At 38.3% G+C, this 22,791-nt stretch overlaps 1 protein-coding gene across 1 annotated transcript in view; it reads left to right on the top strand.

Moving 5' to 3' along the window:
* The window catches only part of LOC141429229 (LIM/homeobox protein Lhx9-like), a 140,256-nt gene that overhangs the window by 10,564 nt on the left and 106,901 nt on the right, over positions 1 to 22,791 (top strand). The gene's annotated exons all lie outside the window — the stretch shown is intronic.

Below are 22,791 nucleotides of genomic sequence, written 5' to 3'. Positions count from 1 at the left end.
CTTTACCAGGATTGCGGCCGGACCTGGCAAGTCGCAGGGTTTTTAGAAATTATACATTATTTATACATAAAAAAATAAATATATGTTTATATTTACTAAAAAAATTACACAGTTTTAATGAATGTAACAACAAAACGAATAGCATTTATTTTAAAACAATTTAAACTAGGATAAATTACAGCTAAAGAGATACAGCTAATATTTTATTAAAACTCTAGTTAAAATCTACTTTTGTTGCCAAATTTCTGTTTCTAGAAATGTCAGCACATTTAAGGCGCTGTCAGTAACTGACTATCTAAATCTGTTACCTCGATAAGGCATTTAATACGGTATTTGACAATTCCTGATTTTGCCGTATCTTAATATTATTATGGAAATATAGATATACAGATAGTGTTTAGATAGAGACGGCATCACACCTAACCGCCAGTTAACACTAATCAATGGATCCATGGTGAAACAGCCCCTTACAGTCCCATATTCTTATTTAACGTAGGACTTAACACTTGTAGGACTAATCCTAAAATAGCAAATAGTATGTCTTTAAAGTTATTTGTGAAGTAATATTAAAACAAAAGTTTTTTTTCGCGCGTATTTTAATTGTTGAATTGAAATTACCCGACACAGGCAGCTCAGCGCCTTAAGGCTGCGTTTCCACTAGAGATGTGCGAGAAATGTGTTTGTCATGAACCAATAGAGATGCTTCATTTAGTTATCCTCATATCACTCCGCGGAGCGAGCGACTAGAGATACTCTTTTCACTAGAGATGCGCAGGTTTTTGCAGGTGGTAGGACCGTGTGCAAGCCGCCCGGATTGCTACCACCATTTGCTCGCTAATCCTACCGTGAAGCAGCAATGCTTGCACTGTGTTTCGGCGTGGAGAGTAAGACAGCCGGTGAAATTACTGGCACCTGAGGTATTCCATAGGCCTCTAGGTTGGCAACGCGTCTGCAATACCCCTGGTGTTACAGATGTTTATGGGCGGTGGTGATCTCTTACCATCAGGAGACCCACTTGCTCGTTTGCCATCCCGCTCAGCGAGGATACTCACTTGTAGGTAACTGAAGCGTTTATATTGGTTCATGCATGACAAATACATTCCTGAGTGAGTTGCAAAAAAGTCTACATAGTTAAGGGCTTTAGTTAAGGAAACTGAATTGATTCCTTTGTGTTACGAAAGTTACCGATATAGTTTGTATGACTAACTTTCGTAACACAAGGGAATCAATTAAGTTTTCTTAAATAAAGCCCTTAACTAAAAACAAATTAAACTGTTTATTATAAATCAGAATAAGTAAATAAATAAGTAAATATCACGGGATAATTCACACCAAGAATAACATTACAAAATTTTATAATTAGTTAGTTAATAATCTATATTATTTAAGATTTTATAACTCAGGAGTGCAAGGGGCGGGCGAGCCCTCATCTATAATTAAAATATAATGTTCACATATGCTTCCATGTTACATGCTACTTATATATATATTGGTTAGGTTTTATTATTGTAGTTATTTGGTTATTGCCTGACCTTGTTTACTTCTTATTTACTTTATTTAATGTACTGTATTATCATTTTATCTTTTCAATATATTACCATTGTTATTATGTAAAATTTTTTGCAATTCACCCACCTCGCAACACGTCTTCGCACATCTCTAGTGGCAACACAGCCTAAACATTGGCACATAAAATAATCGATTCCGGTTACGGTTTATGTCCGAATCGAACTTTATCGAATCGAAAACTATCCACTTCAGGTTTTTCTTGAAAGTATCTGTGTAACGGCGTCTAATGGCCGCCTTTGAAGACGCCGCTACGTGTAGATTGTAAACAAATAACCTCGAATTAAGAAGCGTTTAAACAATAAAGCCACTGACGTGTTTTTTTTATGTCGCCTATAGAATCGTAAGAAACGGGTAACAAAGAAATATATAAGTAGTTGGTTTACATAGGTGCTCGTCCTCTCATAATTTTCGCAAGTCATAATGTAATTTTTGTTATTATTATTTTTTCCTTCGAAACCATATTTTTTTTATAAATTATTAAATAGTTATCTTGTAGAACTCTATAATCGAATTGTGACAATTATGAGAGTCGATATGGACCCAGTTTACATGAAATTGCTTCATCATTTATACATAGTATAGTACAAAATAACCTAACCATAAAGAAACATTTTTAACACAATCTTTCTGTACTTTTTGTTGACTGTACTTGCATTGTCACCCAAACTACATTTGCATACCAAATTTCAAGTCCGTCCGTCCGTCCTGCGGAGACGATCCTGGCTGGACTACCAGGATGTTACTACTAGATTATTGTATTGTCACGTGATTTACATAAGTATGCCAAATTTCAAGCCTATCTACTACTGAAAGTTGGTCGAATTTAACTTGCAAGATTTGACTACAGACAAACAGACAGACAGCCAGACAGACATACAGACAACGGGACAGGTGAAACTAAATAAAAGCTTGTAATAAAAGTTTCTGTTAAAAAGTGCATTTTTATATGTGCAAACTTTTTTCTGACTGTACTTTTTGCTGACTGTACTTGCATTCAAATTTCAAGTCAATCCGATCACTGGAAGTGAGCCAAATGGCATTGGACTGTCTTTGCTTAGAACTCTTCCACGCTGAAACGGTTGGACTGATTTGGATGAAATTCGGAGTACAGATAGCCAGCTGTCTACAATTAATCCATACTTCCATACTAATATTATAAATATCGAAAATACAACGACCCACGCTGGACACAGCGGCAGCAGCAGGCTGGCTGGCAGCGCTGGCTGGGGCGCTGGCTGTCCAGCGGTGGTGTAGCGGTATAGCACACGGCACGGAATGCCGAGGACCTGGGTTCGATTCACAGCGCTGGTCTTATTTTTCTGGTTTTTCTGTGCATCTATATTTCAGTTTGTATTTTCGATACTTACTTAGTTTATAGGTTAGTATAGGACCGTAAAAGTAACAAAAAATTTAGAATTGAAATAAAAAATACAAAAAGATTCCAAAAAACCAATCTTAATATTATAAATGCGAAAGTGTGTGTTTGTATGTTTGACCCTTTTTCACGTTGAAACGGAGCGACGAATCGTCGTGATTTTTGGCATATAGAAAGTTTATGGGCCCAAGAGTGACACAGGCTACTTTTTATCCCGGAAAATGCACAGTTCCCGAGGGAACAGCGCGCGATAACCGAATACCACGCGGGCGAAGCCGCAGGCAAAAGATAGTTAGGAATAAGGTAGTTAAACGTAGGTTACTTTTTAATCCAATATTGCAACGGAATGATAACAGGATGGCCAAGTGGTTAGAGAACCTGACTACGAAGCTTGAGGTCCCGGGTTCGATTCCAGGCCGGGGCAGATATTTGTATGAATAATACGAATGTTTGTTCTCGGGTCTTGGATGTTTAATTGTATTTAAGTATGTATTTATCTATATAAGTATGTTTATCCGTTGCCTAGTATCCATACTTAGTATAAGCTTTGCTTAGTTTGGGACTAGGTCAATTTGGTGTCAAGTCTTATTTAAAAAAAAAGAGAAAAAAAATCTCATGATCGTTGTAAACTTTGGGAATTTTCGTGGGAATTTTGGCAAAATTCTGAATTATTTACAATTAATCTCTCACATCTCAAGCGAAACCACGGGTAGAGGCAATACAGAAAAGCTTAATCACGTACAGTCAACGTCATAAATAAGTGATTTCTTTTGTACCTTGTCATAATATATTAAAGTCATGTTTGAAAAGCCATGCGAAATTGTGTACCGCGTGAAAGCAAAAAGGTACAAAGTTGATCGCTTATTTATATCGTTGACTGTACCTACAGACGAGGAACCAGGGTGGGACCGTTTCATAATCAATTCCGCTAAGACTTCTTTCGCAGATGTATGGAATGTCAATATACGAGTAACACCTGGTGTTGCAGATGTTTATGGGCGGTGGTGATCTCTTACCATCAGGAGACCCACTTGCTCGTTTGCCATCCAATCGAATTAAAAAAAAAAAAAAAAAACACAAAGTCATCAGTATCACAAAGCACAAAGGTTCCATCCAAGTACCTATGTATGTAAAGACCACCTATGTAAGCAATCTAATATCATAGATCCTTATGCCGATATGCAAATGAGTATGATAATGTTCGTAGATGTTAGCATGTGGTGATTTTCGTTGTAATATATCGATAGGTTAATAAACAGCGCTCGGTTATGTATATATTATGCTAATTATACTGTTCTCACCATAGATCTATATAATAAAGTGACCTACTAATTTCTAACCCACGACGCAAAAAGAGGGGTCTTAAAAGTTTGTGTGCCTGTTTGTCTGTCTGTGGCACAGTAGCTCCTAAACGGGTGGACGGATTTGAATACGGTTTTTTATTTGAAAGCAGGTTTTCCAGCGATGGTTCTTAAGACATGTTTCATCAAAATCGGTTCAGCCTGAGATATTCAACTTTATCGCAAAAATTCCTGTCAACGTCTTCGCGTCTATGATCCCTTCTATACTACTGAGTCCAAACAACATGGTCTTTACAAATTACGGTCAAAGTACAATCTCCACCCGACGGCGGTCCCCCGTGGCGACATTCAAATATACTAACTTCCTCACATCGTGGTTATGAAGCAACCAACGATAACCATCTAAGATCTTAATCTTTAACGTACCTAAACACTCTTGTATTAATTCACCAAGATCACAGTATAAAACGGTATGAAATTTTAAAGAGTTTTCTTTAGAATAACCCGTCGAAATTAAACACACGCTCACCAGATGGCGCCATTGTAGACAAAGTCTTGCCTGAAGTAGGTATAGTGGTAAGTCACTACGGGCGTGAAAACAAAATTTACATTAAAATCATATGTTGTACCTTAAAACCGTACCATAAAAATATCGAGCATGCCACAGTGTTGCGTAGTCCTGTTTTGTTAGGAAAAAAGAGAGGACAAAGGTTTCCGAAAGACCAAACTGTCTCAAAACACATACATTCATTGCCCCGTAACGCATATTATTATTTGCCATAATTAATTTCAGGTATTGATAAATATTCACAAAATTATTCTAATTATAAATAAACCCGCGTAGCTCATCCAAAAACAATGAGATTTGACATTTCGGAGACCTCACGCTACAATAGCACCTCTAGCGAAGAATTCATACGCGATAGCCCTAATTGGCTAATAACTAAATGAGCCAATTGCAAGCAAGACCGTAACGTCAAAAAAACCTCACGATACTAACGCCATCTAGCGATATTTCGCCTATCTCTTGCCCTTATTGAGTAGATCCTGGGTAAAAACATATTATTCCATTTAGTCCGTCAGTTAGGTTAGGTATTTTTTTTTCTTTTGTCAATCTAACAAATAATGACAAAGATGGAGCGCAATGTTCGGGAGTGGGGGCCTGTGACGTCACGCCATGCTAAATGGTGTCGTACGGCGTGATTCTTGGGGTACGGAACCCTAAAAACCTATGGTTTCTATTATCTAACTGGCGGAGTAATTAAAAAAAATTAGAACAATTTATTTGCGTAATTTTGACTCGGCAAGCTTCGTTATTGTATGTTACCTACTAAGTTTGTGAGTATCCGGTTTACATATACCCCACTGGTAGGTACAGGCCTTCTCTCAGAAAGAGAGGGCTCGTACTGCACTTCCCACGCAGGCCCAGATTGAATTACAACTTCACACAAACTGAAGGGCTACTACGAAACTCGAAAATCGAAGTTCTTATCGTACCGTCCCTCTCACTCTCGTATTAAATAATATTAGCGTCAGTGAGACGGTACGATACGAACTTCGATTTTCGAATTTCGTAGTAGCCCCTCTGTTCAGTTTCATCACGATATTAAAAAGGACGAAAAGCCGATGATGAAGTGACAAATGTAATTATGCTCTTAAATTTTGAAAAAAAAACAAAGGTGCCTGGGTCTCTATCACATAAATTCGGAAAAATCAGAAGTGCTAGCCTGCTACACGGCCACAGGTATAAAAACAGGCTAGCGCTACCACGGCTGTTTTTTTTTAAATCTACGTGACGTCAGCTTATAAAAACTAACCGCGAGGTGTAGCATCAATCAAATCAAGCCCGGTGGGCGCGGTGTACGTAGATGACATTCTGTTTTATACTGTGTCCTCAATGGCAGGTGGGCAATACGAAACTTGTGACTTGTTGAATTCCGACGACTTTCATATACATTAAGATGAGATTTAAGTTATATTATGATGCGAGTATTGGCGTAGATAGCTGTATAACACTAGGTGATGTGATGACTCTATTTGTGATGTTTAATTTATACACATACAGTTCATATGATATTAGTTCAGAGTTTATTAAAAACAATTCATTCTTTACTTCGATTCCCGTGTCGGGGCAGATATTTGTATGAAAAATACGAATGTTTGTTCTCCGGTCTTGGGTGTTTACCATGTATTTAAGTATGTATCTATCTATATAATTACATTTATCCGTTGCTTAGTACCCATAAGACAAGCTTTGCTAAGCTTACTTTGGGACTAGGTCAATTGGTGTGAATTGTCCCGTGATATTTATTTATTATTTATTTATTTACATTTTTAATTTACTTAAATAGTATAAATGTACGCCATCCTAGAGACCAGACGTCGCATGTCACGCTATAAAAGTCTTAAAATTGACTACAATGCTTCTTCGAATAAACTTTGCCGAGTAATTTTTTTTTTAATGTCGCTGAACTATTTCGTCCAGTTTGACGAGTAACTTTTACAATATGTTTTAATGATTTGCTCCTCAGGCCCACCTGGTTATACACAGACAACCCGTGGTGGCCTAGTGGTTTGCCCTATGGCCTCTCCTACAGAGGTTCGTAAGTTCAAAGCCGGGCTCGTACCTTTGACTTTTTTCGAAATTTATGCGTGAAGAAAAACATCGCGAGGAAACCTGCACACACCCGCGAAGAAATTCAATTGTGTGTCAAGTTCGCAATTCGCCCGCATTGGGCCCGCGTGGGACCAGCTCAAGCCCTTTCGTTCTGAGAGGAGGCCTGTGCCTTCCAGTCAAGAAAAACTTTATTTTGGCTTTTGCAGCTTACCGGATAGAGAGAGAGGGCGAGCTGCCAGACGGGCCGCTCAGCTAGTAGTAGTTTATATTTTAGCATGCTCCTATTGAGCTGACCTCGGACTTTGGACACTAAGGGTCTCTACCCACCGTATCATGTCATGACCGTAACCGGAACGTGACAGGAACGGAATGTCAAACGCATACATGATACGCGACGGCGACGGTTGGTTACCGAACGTGCTAGTGGCCATAGTCTCATACTTATCAATCATCATCATCTCAGCCTATATATGTCCCACTGCTGGGCACAGGACTCCTCTCAGAACAAGAGGGCTTGGGCCATAGTTCCCACGCGGGCCCAGTGCGGATTGGGAACTTCACACGCACCATTGAATTGCTTCGCAGGTTTGTGCAGGTTTCCTCACGATGTTTTCCTTCACCGCAAAGCTCGTGGTAAACTTCAAATGTGATTCCGCACATGAATTTCGAAAAACTCAGAGGTGCGAGCCGCGGTTTGAACCCACGACCCTCTGCTTGAGAGGCGATAGGTCAAACCACTAGGCCACCACGGCTTATCAATACAAAGAATATATTTTAGCCTGACACGGTCTTGTTACGGTCATGGTATGACACGGTGTAATGGGTAGAGATCTTAAGGGAGAGTTATGCAAGCAATCGGAATTTAAAGCAAAAAAACTAGTTTTCTTCAAAGGACCATGCGTCAAAATGGACCAAAAACCAACAGAGCTGAGAGTTAGGTCACTAAAAGGATCTGCTTATCTACTTTATTTCGTTCTATGGGCACAAAGTTGAATTTCATTGCTTAACTACTGAGATATACATATTTTAGTCAGAGTATAGAGTTAGTATAGAGTTTCTTGCCGGATTCTTCTCAGCAGAGGCTGTTCCGAACCGGTGGTGGTTTTTTTTGACATTCATGGGTGCTTGTTATAGCCTAAATTGAATAAAGATATTTTGACTTTGACTTTGAGTAAATATCTATGAGAAACTGTGTTTTTTTAAGAATATCGGTAGAACACCTTATATGAAATCTTGCTTGTATGAAATCTTCGAGAACAATGATAAGGATGGGTTAAGGCTACAAACATATTATCATTTCTACCTATCGCGGTTGGACACGAAGACGACGGAAGAGAAGGTCTTCGAGCACATCCGCGAGGCAGCTCGGGGTCGGTTGAAGGGAGCCGAGGTTTTTATCCGCCCGCTCGAGTCTAATAGAGCCAACAATTTTCGCTCTTTTAGACTCCAAGTGCCGGCTAAGCACCAGCAGATGTTCCTGCACTCCGATTTCTGGCCAGAGGGCGTGGTCTTCCGTCGCTTTAGGGAAGCAAGGATAAAAATCCCTAAATAACTTTTTTTTTGTTTTTAATGTCTTTTTGTGTTTTTTATTGTAAGTATAATTTGAATTTAAATTTAAATAACTTTTTTTTTGGTTTTAATGTCTTTATGTGTTTTTTATTGTAAGTATAATTTGAATTTTACAGCGCATTGGTTTTACTGTAATGCTGTATTTTTTTATTGGCAAATAAATAAATTTTACACAACTTTTTCACGAGTCAATCTGTCTTGATTATCCTCCAGGATATTTGAAGCCATAATAAGGAGGACTTTAAAGATAAAACACAGTTTCTTATAAATATTTACTCTGAATAAAACTTGAATATCTCAGCTTTGCAATGGAATTGAACTTGGTGCCCGTAGAATGACATAAAGTAGACAAGCAGACATTTTTAGTGACCTAAAGCGGCCACTACACTGAGTCGTTCGCCGAATGCTGCATGCGGCGACCGTAAAGGTGTAAGGAACACGGTAGTCGGCCGCATTCGGTGAGCGACAGCTGCCACCGCCTTAACATGGCCGCCGCAGTAGACGGACAGACTAATGTAAAGACGACGTTCGTTCACCGGTGGTGGTTTGCAGGTGGTAGGACCTTGTGCAAGGTCCGCCCGGATTGCTACCACCATCTTGCTCGCTAACCCGGCAGCAGCAGTGCTTGCACTGTTGTGTTTCAGCGTGGAGAGTAATATAGCCGGTGAAATTACTGGCACTTGAGGTATCCCATCTTAGGCCTCTAGGTTGGCAACGCATCTGCAACAGCAGATGTTTATGGGCGTTGGTGATCGCTTACCATCAGGAGACTCACTTGCTCGTTTGCCAACCAGTCGAATAAAAAAAAAGAAGTAGTTTGAAACAAATCCGGCGACCGTATTAGGTGAACGACTTAGTGTAATTGCCGCTTAACTCTCAGCACTGTTGGTTTTTGGTACACTTACCATACAAAGTTGCCCATGGTCCTTTCTTTGAAAAAAAAAATGCTGGCAACTCTTATCCTAGCGATTGCGTTGCGCAGACGCAGTGTCCACTCTCACGCAGTAAGTCTTGTCACACTCGTCTATCTGATGTACGTTTTAGGGTCCGCCCGGGCCACAACTCAGGGGCATCGCGCGGGTGCATCTCTATGGCCGATCTCTACGAGACGTCGGCGCGTGCGCAAGTCACAGGCGGCTGGGGCTACTACGAAATTTGAAAATCGAAGTTTCGTGTCGTACCGTCGCTCTCACTCTCGTATTAAATGATGTAAGCGTGAGCGGGACGGCAAGATACGAAGGCCGAATTTTGCATTTCGCAGTATGCCTGGGCCGCGGGGAATATTAATGTTTGTTAGAGATTTGAAATCAGGAAAAACACTTTGGCTTTAGTATAACCTATGTCTGTATTGTGTGTGTGTGTGTGTGTGTGTGGGCTATTCGGTTGCCGATACCAAATAATAATATCGGTTTCGGTATTTACGAGTACTTTTACTTTAATGGTCATTTTTATAACGATATTTAAATTTCAAGTATGTATTCACAAAATACTTTATTACGTAAATTCTGAGATAGTAATAGATTTGTAATAATTTTTAATCTTACTAATATTTATTAATAGGTCTGCTTGTATGTGTGTGTGTGTGTGTGTGTGTGTGTTTGTGTGAGATATTTATTTACACATTTTCGATACACAGAAAAATACATTAGAAGGAAAGAATAAATAAAAAACATCGAATTGTATAATTTTGGCCCTAATCAGCATAATCTGACTGAATTACAATTGTTTAGGCTACTACCCCGGGGGGCTACTACGAAATTCGAACAACGTATCATACCGTCCCTCTCACTCTCGTATTAAAAAAATTGCACCAGCGGGACGACAAGACACGAAGTTCGAATTTTGCACTTTGTTGGGGCCAGTTGTATGGATAATTTTCGTGTCACGCAGAACTTAAGTCAATCGTTTTGTATGGATCGTTCCTAATCTACGACGTTGCCAAAGCGTCGCCAATTGTTTGGATACAGATCTAGAGAATAACGTTTTTAAATAATATTTTTTCGATTAACTTTGTATTTATCTTGTTTCCTCAATTAGTTTTAGTAAGCTTCAGTAAGCTAGTTGAGACAGCAAGATAAATACGGACTTATCCGGCAAAATACGATGACAAAACATCACTACATCTGGTCCTATTCTACGAAGTGCAAAACTCGAACTCCGTATGCTGCCGTCCCGCTGACGCTTATATCATTTAATACGCGAGTGAAAGGGATGGTGCGATACGAACTACGATTTTCGAGTTTCAGACTAGCCCCTCTGTACCACTACCATGAGTTTACAGTGACCGTACTCGAAAGCAACGGCGAAAATTATTTGTATGGAGAATTGTACAGCGCCCCTACAAATAATTTACGCCGTCGCTGTCGAGTACGGTCACTGTAAACCCATGGTAGTGGTACTGTACGCAGCCGGCGACGTCACCGTCCCGGTGAGGCGGTACTTAAATGTAATTTATCCGCCACTTTCTTTTAACTTGGACCGTTTGCTTTATTCAAATACTTCCTCAACTTTTCACCAGCGACATTATATTCAATTTTTACGGCTCAAGCCACTGTCGATAAGTGATATTAACGTGATAATCTCATTTTTATTTATTTACTTGTATTAACGTTATACTTATGAAGAGTACAGTCGGATTATAAAATTAAAAATGCATGTAAGTGTTTAAAAGTGCCGGCCGGGGCAGATATTTGTTTGAATAATACGAATTGTTCTCGGCTCTTGGATGTTTAACACGTATACAAGTAAGTATTTATCTATATACCTCCTAGTATGTTTATCCGTTGCCTAGTATCTATAGTACAAGCTATGTTTTATCACCGGACTTTGTCAGACGCCACTGTCTGTCCTCTGTGACATCGTAGATCTCGAACAGATGAACCATCAGCCAAATAAGTGGTCTATCAATTTTTAAACAAGTTCCTATCAGATAAATAATGTATTTAAGTCCCATTAGGCCCAATAGCTAACTGAAAATTCAGGGTTCTAGCTTTACCCATCAAAAAATACAGGGTGTTGAAAATAGCCTGAATGGCTTCGAGAAAAGTATGGTAAGGCCGTGACTTTGTTTTTTTGTTTTGCTCGACTTGGCGGGGGGCACTGCCGTGCCCCCAGATATGATGCTAAAGTTGAACTTTCAAGTTGACAGACACGTCTATGGCATTATTGATTTATGACATGCTAACGATTATCAACTTTAAAGTGATAGACCACATATTATTTGGCTGATGGTACTGTGAGAGTGAGTTTTCTTGTGGTGGATCTTAGCTATGTTTGATATAAATCGGTTTAGCCGTTTTTGAGATATTGAACTTTGAAATGTAAATATTGGGGTTTTCGACCTTTTTTTATCTAAATCTCTATACACCCTTAGTCACTAAGTATGAGGTCGATGTACCTTTACATATTTGGCTCTATGTCTGTATAGATATTTATTTGTAATGTATCCTTTTTGGCAATATCGACAATATTTCTTAATTTTCTACGACAAAATCTTGGCCTTACATTGCCCACCTGTCCTATACTCTATTTATTAAACCAAGATACTAAAATGAAGTTTCAAGTGTTACCTGTTTTTTAAATCTCATAAATAGTGATGTGCCACAACCGGTAATCAGAGAGCCGCACTATTCGTATTTTGCTGGTCACATTGTTTTTACATTTGACATTTCATACTGTCACTTTAGTATCTTGGTTTAACAAATAGAATATAAAGCAACGAATCAAATAATTATAATTACTTAAGCAGCCTGTGAATCGAATTCCATCGGCGTTCCCTTGCCACCAAATCAAAGATATAATTTATTCAACTACAACAGCTAGGTAAACGGCTATCTTCATCTCAAAACCAACAACGTACATCCAAAACCTCAAACGCCACGTTTCTCCCACTCCAATATGACCTCTACATGACTAATTCAAAGTTCGGTGTTAAAAGAGCTGTATAAAACTAGCGGCAGCCCCAAGTTGGCGTCCTAGCGCATCTCAGATGACATTATCAGCTTCCAACGGTCGGAAAACAAGAAACAATAAAATACCGTCGTTAAATCGCGTTATATGCGTGTAAATCAAAGAAGTCCCGAGACACTTGTTATGTTACTAATAAAAGTCTGTAAGGGAGCGCATGCGCGTATTTTAAAGGCGCTTTATGGCGCGTCAGAGCTCGGCGTTTTTATGAAACGGTTTCTTTTATAAAATAACGGAGTAGCCGTTTCGTGGCAAAATCAATAACTGTTTCGTTGAACACTGCGGGTCGAATAACGATATCACAGACTTGGTTTTATCGCGGGTACAAATAGGCGATAAACTGTTTTTTGAAGCATACGTTTTCAATATCTAAAGAAAAACGCTTTCGTTTTCCTTAGAACAAAATAAAGCCGTAAAAAAACTTTTTTTTAAAGTAATTAATGGTTTTCCAAACGGTTAAATACTTAGGTATAGTGTAACATCCCATTATGAGAGCATTTGCACCTATCAAATTTAGTCTGATAAAAAATATTGGGTGTGGGTTTGCTTGAAAAATTCTTGGACAAACTACTTAAAATCGAATAAAAAAATTAAAAATTATTTTGTAAATGGCACTCACATAAACGAATGAATTTAATACCAACCGAAAGTGTGAAGTGGCTTAAAGAGGACTTGCGTATATCAATTTTAGTCTGTTTATAAAATATAGCACGAGTGGGTTTGCTAAAACAATCCTTACCAAATTAAGCAAAAAATTAAAAATTACTTTTTTAATTTCAAATGTAATTTCGCACATGAATTTCGAGTTTCATGAGATGCTAGTCCAGATTTGAATCCACGATCCTGTCCTTGAGAAGCCATAGGTCAAACCAGTAGGTCACCTAGGCTGACAAATACTATCATTATTCGGGAGAAGGCCTGTGCGCAGCAATGGGTCGCATATAGGCCGGAAAGATTCAAAGAAAATTTGCGAATATTTTAGATAAGGAAACTATTCTTTATCCCGGGAAAGTATAAAGATCCCACGGGCAGACAACGTCGGGGGCAACGGCTAGCCTTTATAAGGTGGCAAATTGAAAGTACTGACCGGCCTTGGTCCAATCTACATTTTAGTATATATCTGTATGTTTCTCAACTAACGGTTACAAGTAGAAACTGTAGCTAACAGTACAGAACTAACATATAACTAACAGTTCAAAAATGTACTAATGGCTGTGGATGTGGATTGTAAAGAAACATTTTTTCGCACGTTGATGTCTATTGTATTCGAATTAGGCAATGTCATTTGAAGGTCGGTCGTTGAACTTGAGTATTTTTATGTTTTTTTTGGATGCTTTACATAGTACTTTGACTGTGAGATGAACTGATTCTTAATTTTGTTGCATTATCATCAACATTCCAGCCTATATACATTCTATTACTGGTTCCTACGTAGGTCCAATGCAGATTGGAAATACACACCATTGAATTGCTTTGCAGGTTTGTGCAGGTTTCCTCACTATGTTTTCCTTCACTTTAAAGCTCGTGGTAAAGTTCAATGTAATTATGAACGTGAATTAAAAAAAAACAAATATAAAATTCAATGTTACGTGTTATTGACAGGACATAGACGATATTACGGTAAATAAAATAATACCAGCTACAATATAATTTGAGTAATTTTGGAATTATTGGAAAATTCCGAACTTTACCAATGAAGAAGGTAGGAGTCACTTTTGAAAAAAGAAATTAAAAATGTTCTCCTCACTTAAATTCTAATCGACAATATTCTACGCGATAAAATTACTGAATTATTACATAGGTACTTTAATATTCGAATTTATAACAACAAAGCATTCGGTGAAGCGACTCTTCTATCAAAAACTATTTCGGCGAACTTACTTACCCATCATTAGCCACGCTCACCTCACAATAACTGCGTCTTTGTTAACTCAATAAACTGTGGTTTAAATTGAACCATTACTTTTTAGTGCCGGTTCCGAACTAGACCACGGAATAATGTTATAATAAAGATTATGACGTAAAGCGATAGATGTGGGAACGGCCATTGTTTCGTGGTTGGCCGGTGTTGGCGCCAACGTTGGCGTGTTTTTAGCCAACTTTTGGTCACGATGTTATTTTGTACTTTGGTGGGAAATGTAACTGCTAAACGTAGTCAACACAAGTATATTCTTTAAATTGTTCGAGTATATTCTCTGAAGCCTGTAAATTATTTTCGCAGATTTTTTAAATAATACTTACACGTCTTTGACGTCATCACAAAACAAAAGTACTATTTACGTCGTACATTTTGAAGATTGTTAAATGTTTGTTTTTTATTAACCACAACAAAAATTATCCCTAAAAATGTTTGTTTTTCATTGTAAAATAATAAGAGATTATGATATAGAACGATAAATTGTCTGCCATGTTGTTTTTGTTTTTATGAACCACTAGTGTTTACCAGCGACTTCGCACACTTAAATCATAAGATCCAGCAGCTGAATCGAAATTTCGGGATTTAAAAAAAATCCCGTTGGAATTCCCGAAAATTAAATCTTGGTTTTCACGGACGTTAGGGACATTGGTTGTTTCGCGATTTTATCCCTATCCCGTGGGAATATCGGAATAAAGAGTAGCCTTTGTTTTATTCCCGATGTCCAGCTATCTACATACCAAATTCCATCTAAATCCGTCGAGCCGTTTCAGCGTGAAGGAGTAACAAACGTACTCACTCACTCACAAAGTTGTTGATTTAGGTATAATGTTAGTATGATAGGATCGGATAATATAAAACTTGTATTGCATTGTATGTAATGTCAGCATGCCGGGAGCGCCAAAGTTCGCATACTCTTCGCAAGTCATACCGTAATTTTTGACCGAATCATCGTTTGTCACAATTTTTTCCCATTGAAACCTTAAAATTTTCTGACATTTTTAAAATGGTCATCCTATAGAATACTATAGGTTAGGTTAGGTTTGTTTTATAACAATTCTGAACAATTACTGGATTCGGAGAAAAAAGAGTTATGACAAACGATCATTCTGACAAACATCACATTCGGACTTTTGATAAGTATGCGAACCGATATATTCCATTTGCAGCGAAAAGCTTCCATCCCGTTACACCACTCATTTTTCTCGACTGTCTTACGTGTAGATAAATTTAAAACAGCCATATCTCTGATCTGAAAACAAGAAAAAAGTATAAGAGGTCCGGTCACTTTCTAACAAGAGCTCGCTGAGCGCCCGCCATTGTTGTTTCATAGTACATGCGAAAAATTGTATCTCAAACATTGTACAGGGTTGCCAGGTTTAAGACTAAATATAATTTCAATCATCTTTCAGCTGTTGTCCGTCACTGTTGGACATAGGCCTCCCCCACATGAGGGGGAAGGGGGCTATCAAATTCATATTTGTGACCCGCGCCTTTCGCATTAAACGTCAGATCTGGCATTTAATTCTAAATTTACAAAAAAATATACGAATATCGTAATCTTTTTCAACAATGCCTAAAAAAATACTCGTGTACAGTAAATATATACCTATACATATAATATGTTAAAATAAGTGATCACTTTTGTACCTTGTCGCTTTACATGATGTCGTATGGTTTTTCAAACATGACCTTAAAGTGACAAGGTAAAAAGTGATCACTTATTTATGACGTCGACTGTAAGTTCACACACCCACCCACATCACACGATCCTGTGTCCACGGGAAAATGTAACTTCAATATTTCAAATTTTATCCTAAATCACAAAAAGCGCCTAAAACTGTAAAAATGTAACAATTTCTTAAGTCTGGTCACCCTAGGAAGCATTTTAGGTCGCGAATCTCTTGTTGATCTGTAGGCCAGAGGTCACTTTTGTTCCCAAAGGGCCTCAGGAGGTTTACTCTTTAATAATGTTGTGCTTGTAAAGCACAAAAAAATAAACCTCGCAGAATTAGGTATACTAAAAACTGTCTTTACAGTTTTAACATTGGCTATCGGCGTTTTTTCTAGCATCTCGTATCTTCTGTTTGAGCTTTTTAAAATGAGATACCTAGGTACAGTCACCAGCATTAATATCTACCACAGCGGAGCGTGCAAAAATATCTGACAGGTCCTTCCGGCCCTAGAAATAGAGTCGTGTCAGATATTTATGCACGCTTATTGTGTCAGATATTGGTGCTGGTGACTGTACTCGTAAGATATCGTAGTAGTTCATGTTTGAAATGTATGAATGCAAAGGACAATAGACGTAAAGTTCAACGAGGATATTCATTTTTAGGGTTCCGGAGCCAAAATGGCAAAAACGGAACCCTTATAGTTTCGCCATGTCTGTCTGTCTGTCCGTCCGCGGCTTTGCTCAGGGACTATCAATACTAGAAAGCTGTAATTTTGCACGGATATATATGTAAACTATGCCGACAAAATGGTACAATATTTTTTTTATTTTTTTATTTTTTTTTAGGGTACCTCCCATAATAGACGTAAAGTGGGGTGGTTTTTTTTCATCGAACCCCATAGTGTGGGGTATCGTTGGATAGGTCTTTTAAAACTATTAGGGGTTTGCTAAGACGATTTTACAATTCAGTGATATGTTTGCGAAATATTCAACTTTAAAGTGCAAATTTTCATTAAAATCGAGCGTCCCCTCCCCCCTCTAAAATCTAAACCGGTGGGTGGAAAAGTTTGAAAAAATTCAGGATGGTAGTAAATATATCAAACTTTCAAGGAAAACTATATTGAAAATTCAAAATTCAAATTCAAATTCAAAATTCAAATGATTTATTCAGTAAATAGGCCGCAATGGGCACTTTTACACGTCATTTTTTTAAACTACCAGCGCTTTCGGAAAGACCATCATTGCCAAGAAGAATGCGCCGCAAGAAACTTGGCAGAAAGTCATTGGCTAAGTTTGCTTGAGAATTATTAGTAGTTTAAGGGGCTGTTTCACCATCCATTGATTAGTGTTAACCGGCGGTTAAATGTGATGCCGTCTCTATTTGTCTCTATGTCTCTGTCTCTATTTGTTCGAATAGACGGAGACAGCATCACATCTAACGGTCAGTTGACACTAATCAATGGATGGTGAATCAGCCCCTAAGAGTAAATAGCGGTCTAAGGTATAAAATATACCTAAACTTGGAAGATTAAAATAAAATACGAAATTCTTAGAAAACTATCACTTATTTTTTTCGTAACGGCTACGGAACCCTATTTCGGGTGTGTCCGACACGCTCTTGGCCGGTTTTTAATGTCATCATCACCAAGTGCTAAACAAAAGCCTCCAATGTCGTCAGTCCACCTAGTCCACCTGCCAACGTATGGTCTTTCTTCTGTCCCAACTGTTATCTGTGCTTCGAGCGATTTGGCCCGGCCAGTTACTTCAACTTGCATATTTTTCCAGCTATGTTGGTGACTTTAGTTCTTCGACGAAATTCCGTATTTTAGATTTTATAATTTGAGTGTCCCTTGCGGGTTGGGAATTTCACACACGCCAAGCCGATCCTGGGTTCGAAACCCGGCTCTCTTACTACATTTGAAATTTACCTACCACGAGCACCCTAACCCTAGACCCAAAAATCGCTAGATTTAAAGACTAACCCCCTTATTCATAAAACTTAACAAGCCTATGTTAACTAACAAATGCTTTGTCCCTTTCTAACAAATACAAATGTCGAAGTGACAGATAAGGACAAACGAATTTTAGCGGCATTTTAACTAAAATAGGTTTGAATAAGGGGGAAAGTCAATAAGGCAACACTGATCATGACAGCGGGATTCCGTCAAACAACAAAAAACATAAATCCGCCGCCTAATGTTCAGGAATGTCACCAACAAGAAACCAGCTGTAGTTAAGATAGTAACATTCTATTCCAAGATTGGTACGGACTTTAATTACTTGATGCACGGGCGACCCCTGGGGCCGTATCGGCCATCTCCGCGTATTGCTTACTCGATGATCGCTTTGATAATTATAAGTTTACGTTTCTTAAACAACTTCGAAAAAAGGGATTTGAATTATTATTAGTTGCTACGTCACTACTTTGAAAATTCGTATTTCAAATTATATAGAGTGCAGCACTAGCACAAAACCATTAACGGTTTTTTGAGTATTTTAAATGCCATACTATCATATTATTTCGAACTAGCTTTTGCCCGCGGCCTCGCCCGCGTTGAATTCGGTTTATTCGGGATAAAAAGTAGCCTATGTCACTCTCTGGCCCATAAACTATCTCTATGCCAAAAATCACGTCGATCCGTTGCTCCGTTTCGACGTGAAAAACGGACAAACATACACACAAACACACTTTCGCATTTATAATATTAGTATGGATGGGCTTTTTTAATTTAGTGATGTTTAGTATGGTTTGCACTGTTATAGCTCAATGCCCCTACAATGTACGCTTATCTCCACATGAGCCATCCATCAGTGACCTATCACTCTTGACCATCGAAAATGGTAACATTGTAGGTGAAATAAATCTTAATGCACTAGTTACTTTTTCTTACTCAGGGTTGGCGAGTCCTAATTATCACAATAAAATACAATGACTCTGACTCAGGCCTCCTCTGAGAACGAGAGGGCTTGGGCTTCCCACGCGGGCCCGGTGCGGATTGGGAACTTCACACACACCATTGAATCGCTTCGTTAGTTTATGCAGGTTTCCTCACGATGTTTTCCTTCACCGTAAAGCTCGTGGTAAATTTCGAATGTAATTTAACATTTCAATTGTCTGTCATTTAAAAGGTTGCCTGGAAGAGATCTCTCTGAAGCGTTAAGGCCGCCTATTGCTTATATTAAAAAATCTCTATGTACCTATATAGGTACCTGTGTTTTATGTAGGTACCCTACCTACTGTTTACCATGCGTTGGTGTGGAATAAAGAGTTATTGTATTGGAAAGTCAATAGAGAAGACGCAATAGGTCAAACTAGGTAATTAAATTTGAAATTTACCACGACTTTTACGGTGAAGGAAAACATCGTGAGGAAACCTGCACACACCTGCGAAGCAATTCAAAGGTATGTGTGAAGTTCCCAAACCGCGCTGGGCACGCGTGGGAACTACGGCCCAAGCCCTCTCATTCTGAGAGGAGGCCTGTGCCCAGTAGTGGGACGTAAATTGGCTGGGATGATGATGATGATGATGATGAGGTCAAACCAGGCCATCACGAGTTTTTTTACAATAATATTAAGGCCTAGTGTTCACCCGTGGCTTCGCACACGTAAATCATTAGATCCAGCAGCTGAATTGAAAGTCCGGGATTTCTAAAAATTCCCGTGGGAATTCCCGAAAACTAAATCGTGGTTTTCATTGACGTTACATTAAAAACAATCTTTTCAAATTTCATGACCCTAAGCCCAGCGGTTGTTATTATGAGATTTTATCCCTATCCCGTGGGAATAATGGGATAAAAAGTAGCCTATGTTTTATTCCAGATGTCCAGCTATCTACATACCAAATTTCATCCAAATACGTCCAGCTGTTTCAGCGTGAAGGAGTAACAAACATACTCACTCACTCACTCACTCACTCACTCGCAAACTTTCGCATTTCTGCCGTGTCATGACAAAACACTGTAACTCAAGTTACAGTGTTTTGTGGTAACACTGTAACTCATGTTACAGTGTTTTGTGGTAACACTGTAACTCATGTTACAGTGTTTTGTGGTAACACTGTAACTCAAGTTACAGTGTTTTGTGGTAACACTGTAACTCAAGTTACAGTGTTTGTGGTAACACTGTAACTCATGTTACAGTGTTTTGTGGTAACACTGTAACTCAAGTTACAGTGTTTTGTGGTAACACTGTAACTCAAGTTACAGTGTTTTGTGGTAACACTGTAACTCATGTTACAGTGTTTTGTGGTAACACTGTAACTCAAGTTACAGTGTTTTGTGGTAACACTGTAACTCAAGTTACAGTGTTTTGTGGTAACACTGTAACTCAAGTTACAGTGTTTTGTGGTAACACTGTAACTCAAGTTACAGTGTTTTGTGGTAACACTGTAACTCATGTTACAGTGTTTTGTGGAAACACTGTAACTCAAGTTACAGTGTTTGTGGTAACACTGTAACTCAAGTACAGTGTTTTGTGGTAACACTGTTAAATTAGCTTACAGTGTTTTGTGGTAACACTGTTAAATTAGCTTTTTTAGACCCCAATCTATATATACAGTGGTGGTCATGTAATTAAGAACGATTTGAAGTTCCAGATTATTTTTACTAAATCATGTCATGTGTAGTCGTGGTTCCTTCTTAGAAGTAACTAGTTACGTTATGAAACAGCCACATGAATAGAGCAAACGGGATTAAGAATAAAGAATAAAATTGCTGTCATTTTTTTACAAATTTTGTTTTTATTTTCTTTAGTAACAATTCAAATAGTAATGAAGCTGGACAAATAATTAAGAACGATTTATTGAACTGTTCGAAAGTTTTTTTATTTGAAACTTAGATTAACTAAATCACACTAACGTGAAGTTTGTACACAAAAAAAGCAATGTAATACATTTTAACTAAAATTAATAGTTAGTAGCATGTCCACGGCTTTTTTAACCTACTGCCTTACACCGGCGAGGCATTGAATCTATCAATTTTTGACATTTCGCGCGAGAGAGATAGAGTTCCATTCTTCTAAGAATACGTCATACAGTTCTCTTAAATTGCCACACTGTCGATTTGAAACCTTTTTCTTGACTTCGACCAAAAGATGCTTATTTGGGTTAAGATCGGGGCTGTTGGCTGGCCAATCTAAGACAGAAAACTGATTGCGATGTGAGGAATTCCTTAACGGTACGTGCAGTATGCTTGGGATCATTGTCGTGCTGGAATGTCCAAATAACCGAAGCACGCCTTCTGCATATGGTAACATTGTTTCTTCCAGTATGTTTTTTGTATTGAAATTGATCCATGTTTCCTTCTATCAGCCTAACAGGTCCAACACCATGTCCAGAAAACATCCCCAAATTTTTACATTTCCCCCGCCATGCTTTAAAGTCACTTTTGTGTACTTTGGGTCGAATGGTTTATTTGGAGGCCGTCTTACATATCGTTTGCCATCAGAACATACCCTATTTATTTTTGTCTCGTCAGAAAAAAGAACGTTTTCCACTGTCTGACTGTCCAGTTTTCATATCTTCTTGCAATGCAAGCCGGGCTTGCCTATGACACCGTTTCAACATAGGCACCTTCCTTGCTATCCTTCCGTGCAACTTTTCTTCTACCAAACGCCTTCGAATAGTGCGTGCCGAGATTGCTGAAGGGTTGTTTTCGCCAAAATATTCTTTTCTCAACTCATTAGACCCTTTAAAAGGATTGTGTTTTGCCAAACGAACGATATTTCGATCATCTCGACGAGATGACTTTCTTTGTTTAGGTACACTGCGGAACATTTGAAGTAGTTTTGATACGTGGCAAAAATGCTTATGGCGTGGAAACCATAGTTTTTGAACATTGCAGATGATCGGCTATGTGTTTATACGACCAAATTCTTGTCGCGAAGTTTTAGTTTTACTTCTCTTGTAGATTTATCACAACTTTATTTTTCCCCATTGTTTTTATATGAAGCAATTGCCTTTAAGGACTATTACGGCACTAAATGGCGCCAAAATTATTCGAATATTATAAACTAAAACCACAAAGCGGCGGTCCGTTCTCTATTTAAATTTGAATAAAAAATAAAAACTATTCAGCGTTCTTAATTATATGACCAGCCAGTAAGTAGTAATACTAGGTTTAGATGTAATGTATAAGTTTATCTATTTATTTTTTAGCCAATTATATGTATAAATGAATTAACCGCTAGTACGGGAAAAGTTTTACGATACCGAGAGAAGTACAAAAATATACATGCAGTAGTAGTAACACTTGTCAGTTTTGAAAAAATCTTCTCTATAAAAAATCGTTCTTAATTATATGACCACAACTGTTATATATATATATATATAATACCATATACTGTACTGAGAGAGTATACTGAATACTGATTTACTAACGTTGAAGAACTTCATTGAAATTAGCACTGTAACTCTTAAAACCTAAGATTAGCACTGTAACTATTCCTAGGAGCTTGATTCGACTAAACACTACGAGTATCTCCTCCAGATACCTTGTTTTGCCAAAACAAAACTCATTTATAATATTATAATTATATAGTAGGATTATAATTCGTTATATTTGCTAACGTTGGCAGCCCTGTTCGCGTGACGTCACGGGGTCTGCGCCCGCGCGCACCTTGACGGATTAGCGAGCGTCACGCCAACTTTTTTAAACTAAGGTCAGTAGGGCTCACTGCAATTAAAATACTGCAAAAATTTCTGCATTGCCTGAGTGCAAGTATCTTAGGGTTACTGTTTAAAAAATTAAAACTGGCAGACAGCAGGAAATAACCACAGATAATATTACCTCGGGTCAGGGTACACG

This window comes from Choristoneura fumiferana, chromosome Z (assembly GCF_025370935.1).
Source record: "Choristoneura fumiferana chromosome Z, NRCan_CFum_1, whole genome shotgun sequence".
NCBI classification, from domain to species: domain Eukaryota; kingdom Metazoa; phylum Arthropoda; class Insecta; order Lepidoptera; family Tortricidae; genus Choristoneura; species Choristoneura fumiferana.
This window is presented reverse-complemented; position numbering and strand designations above follow the sequence as displayed.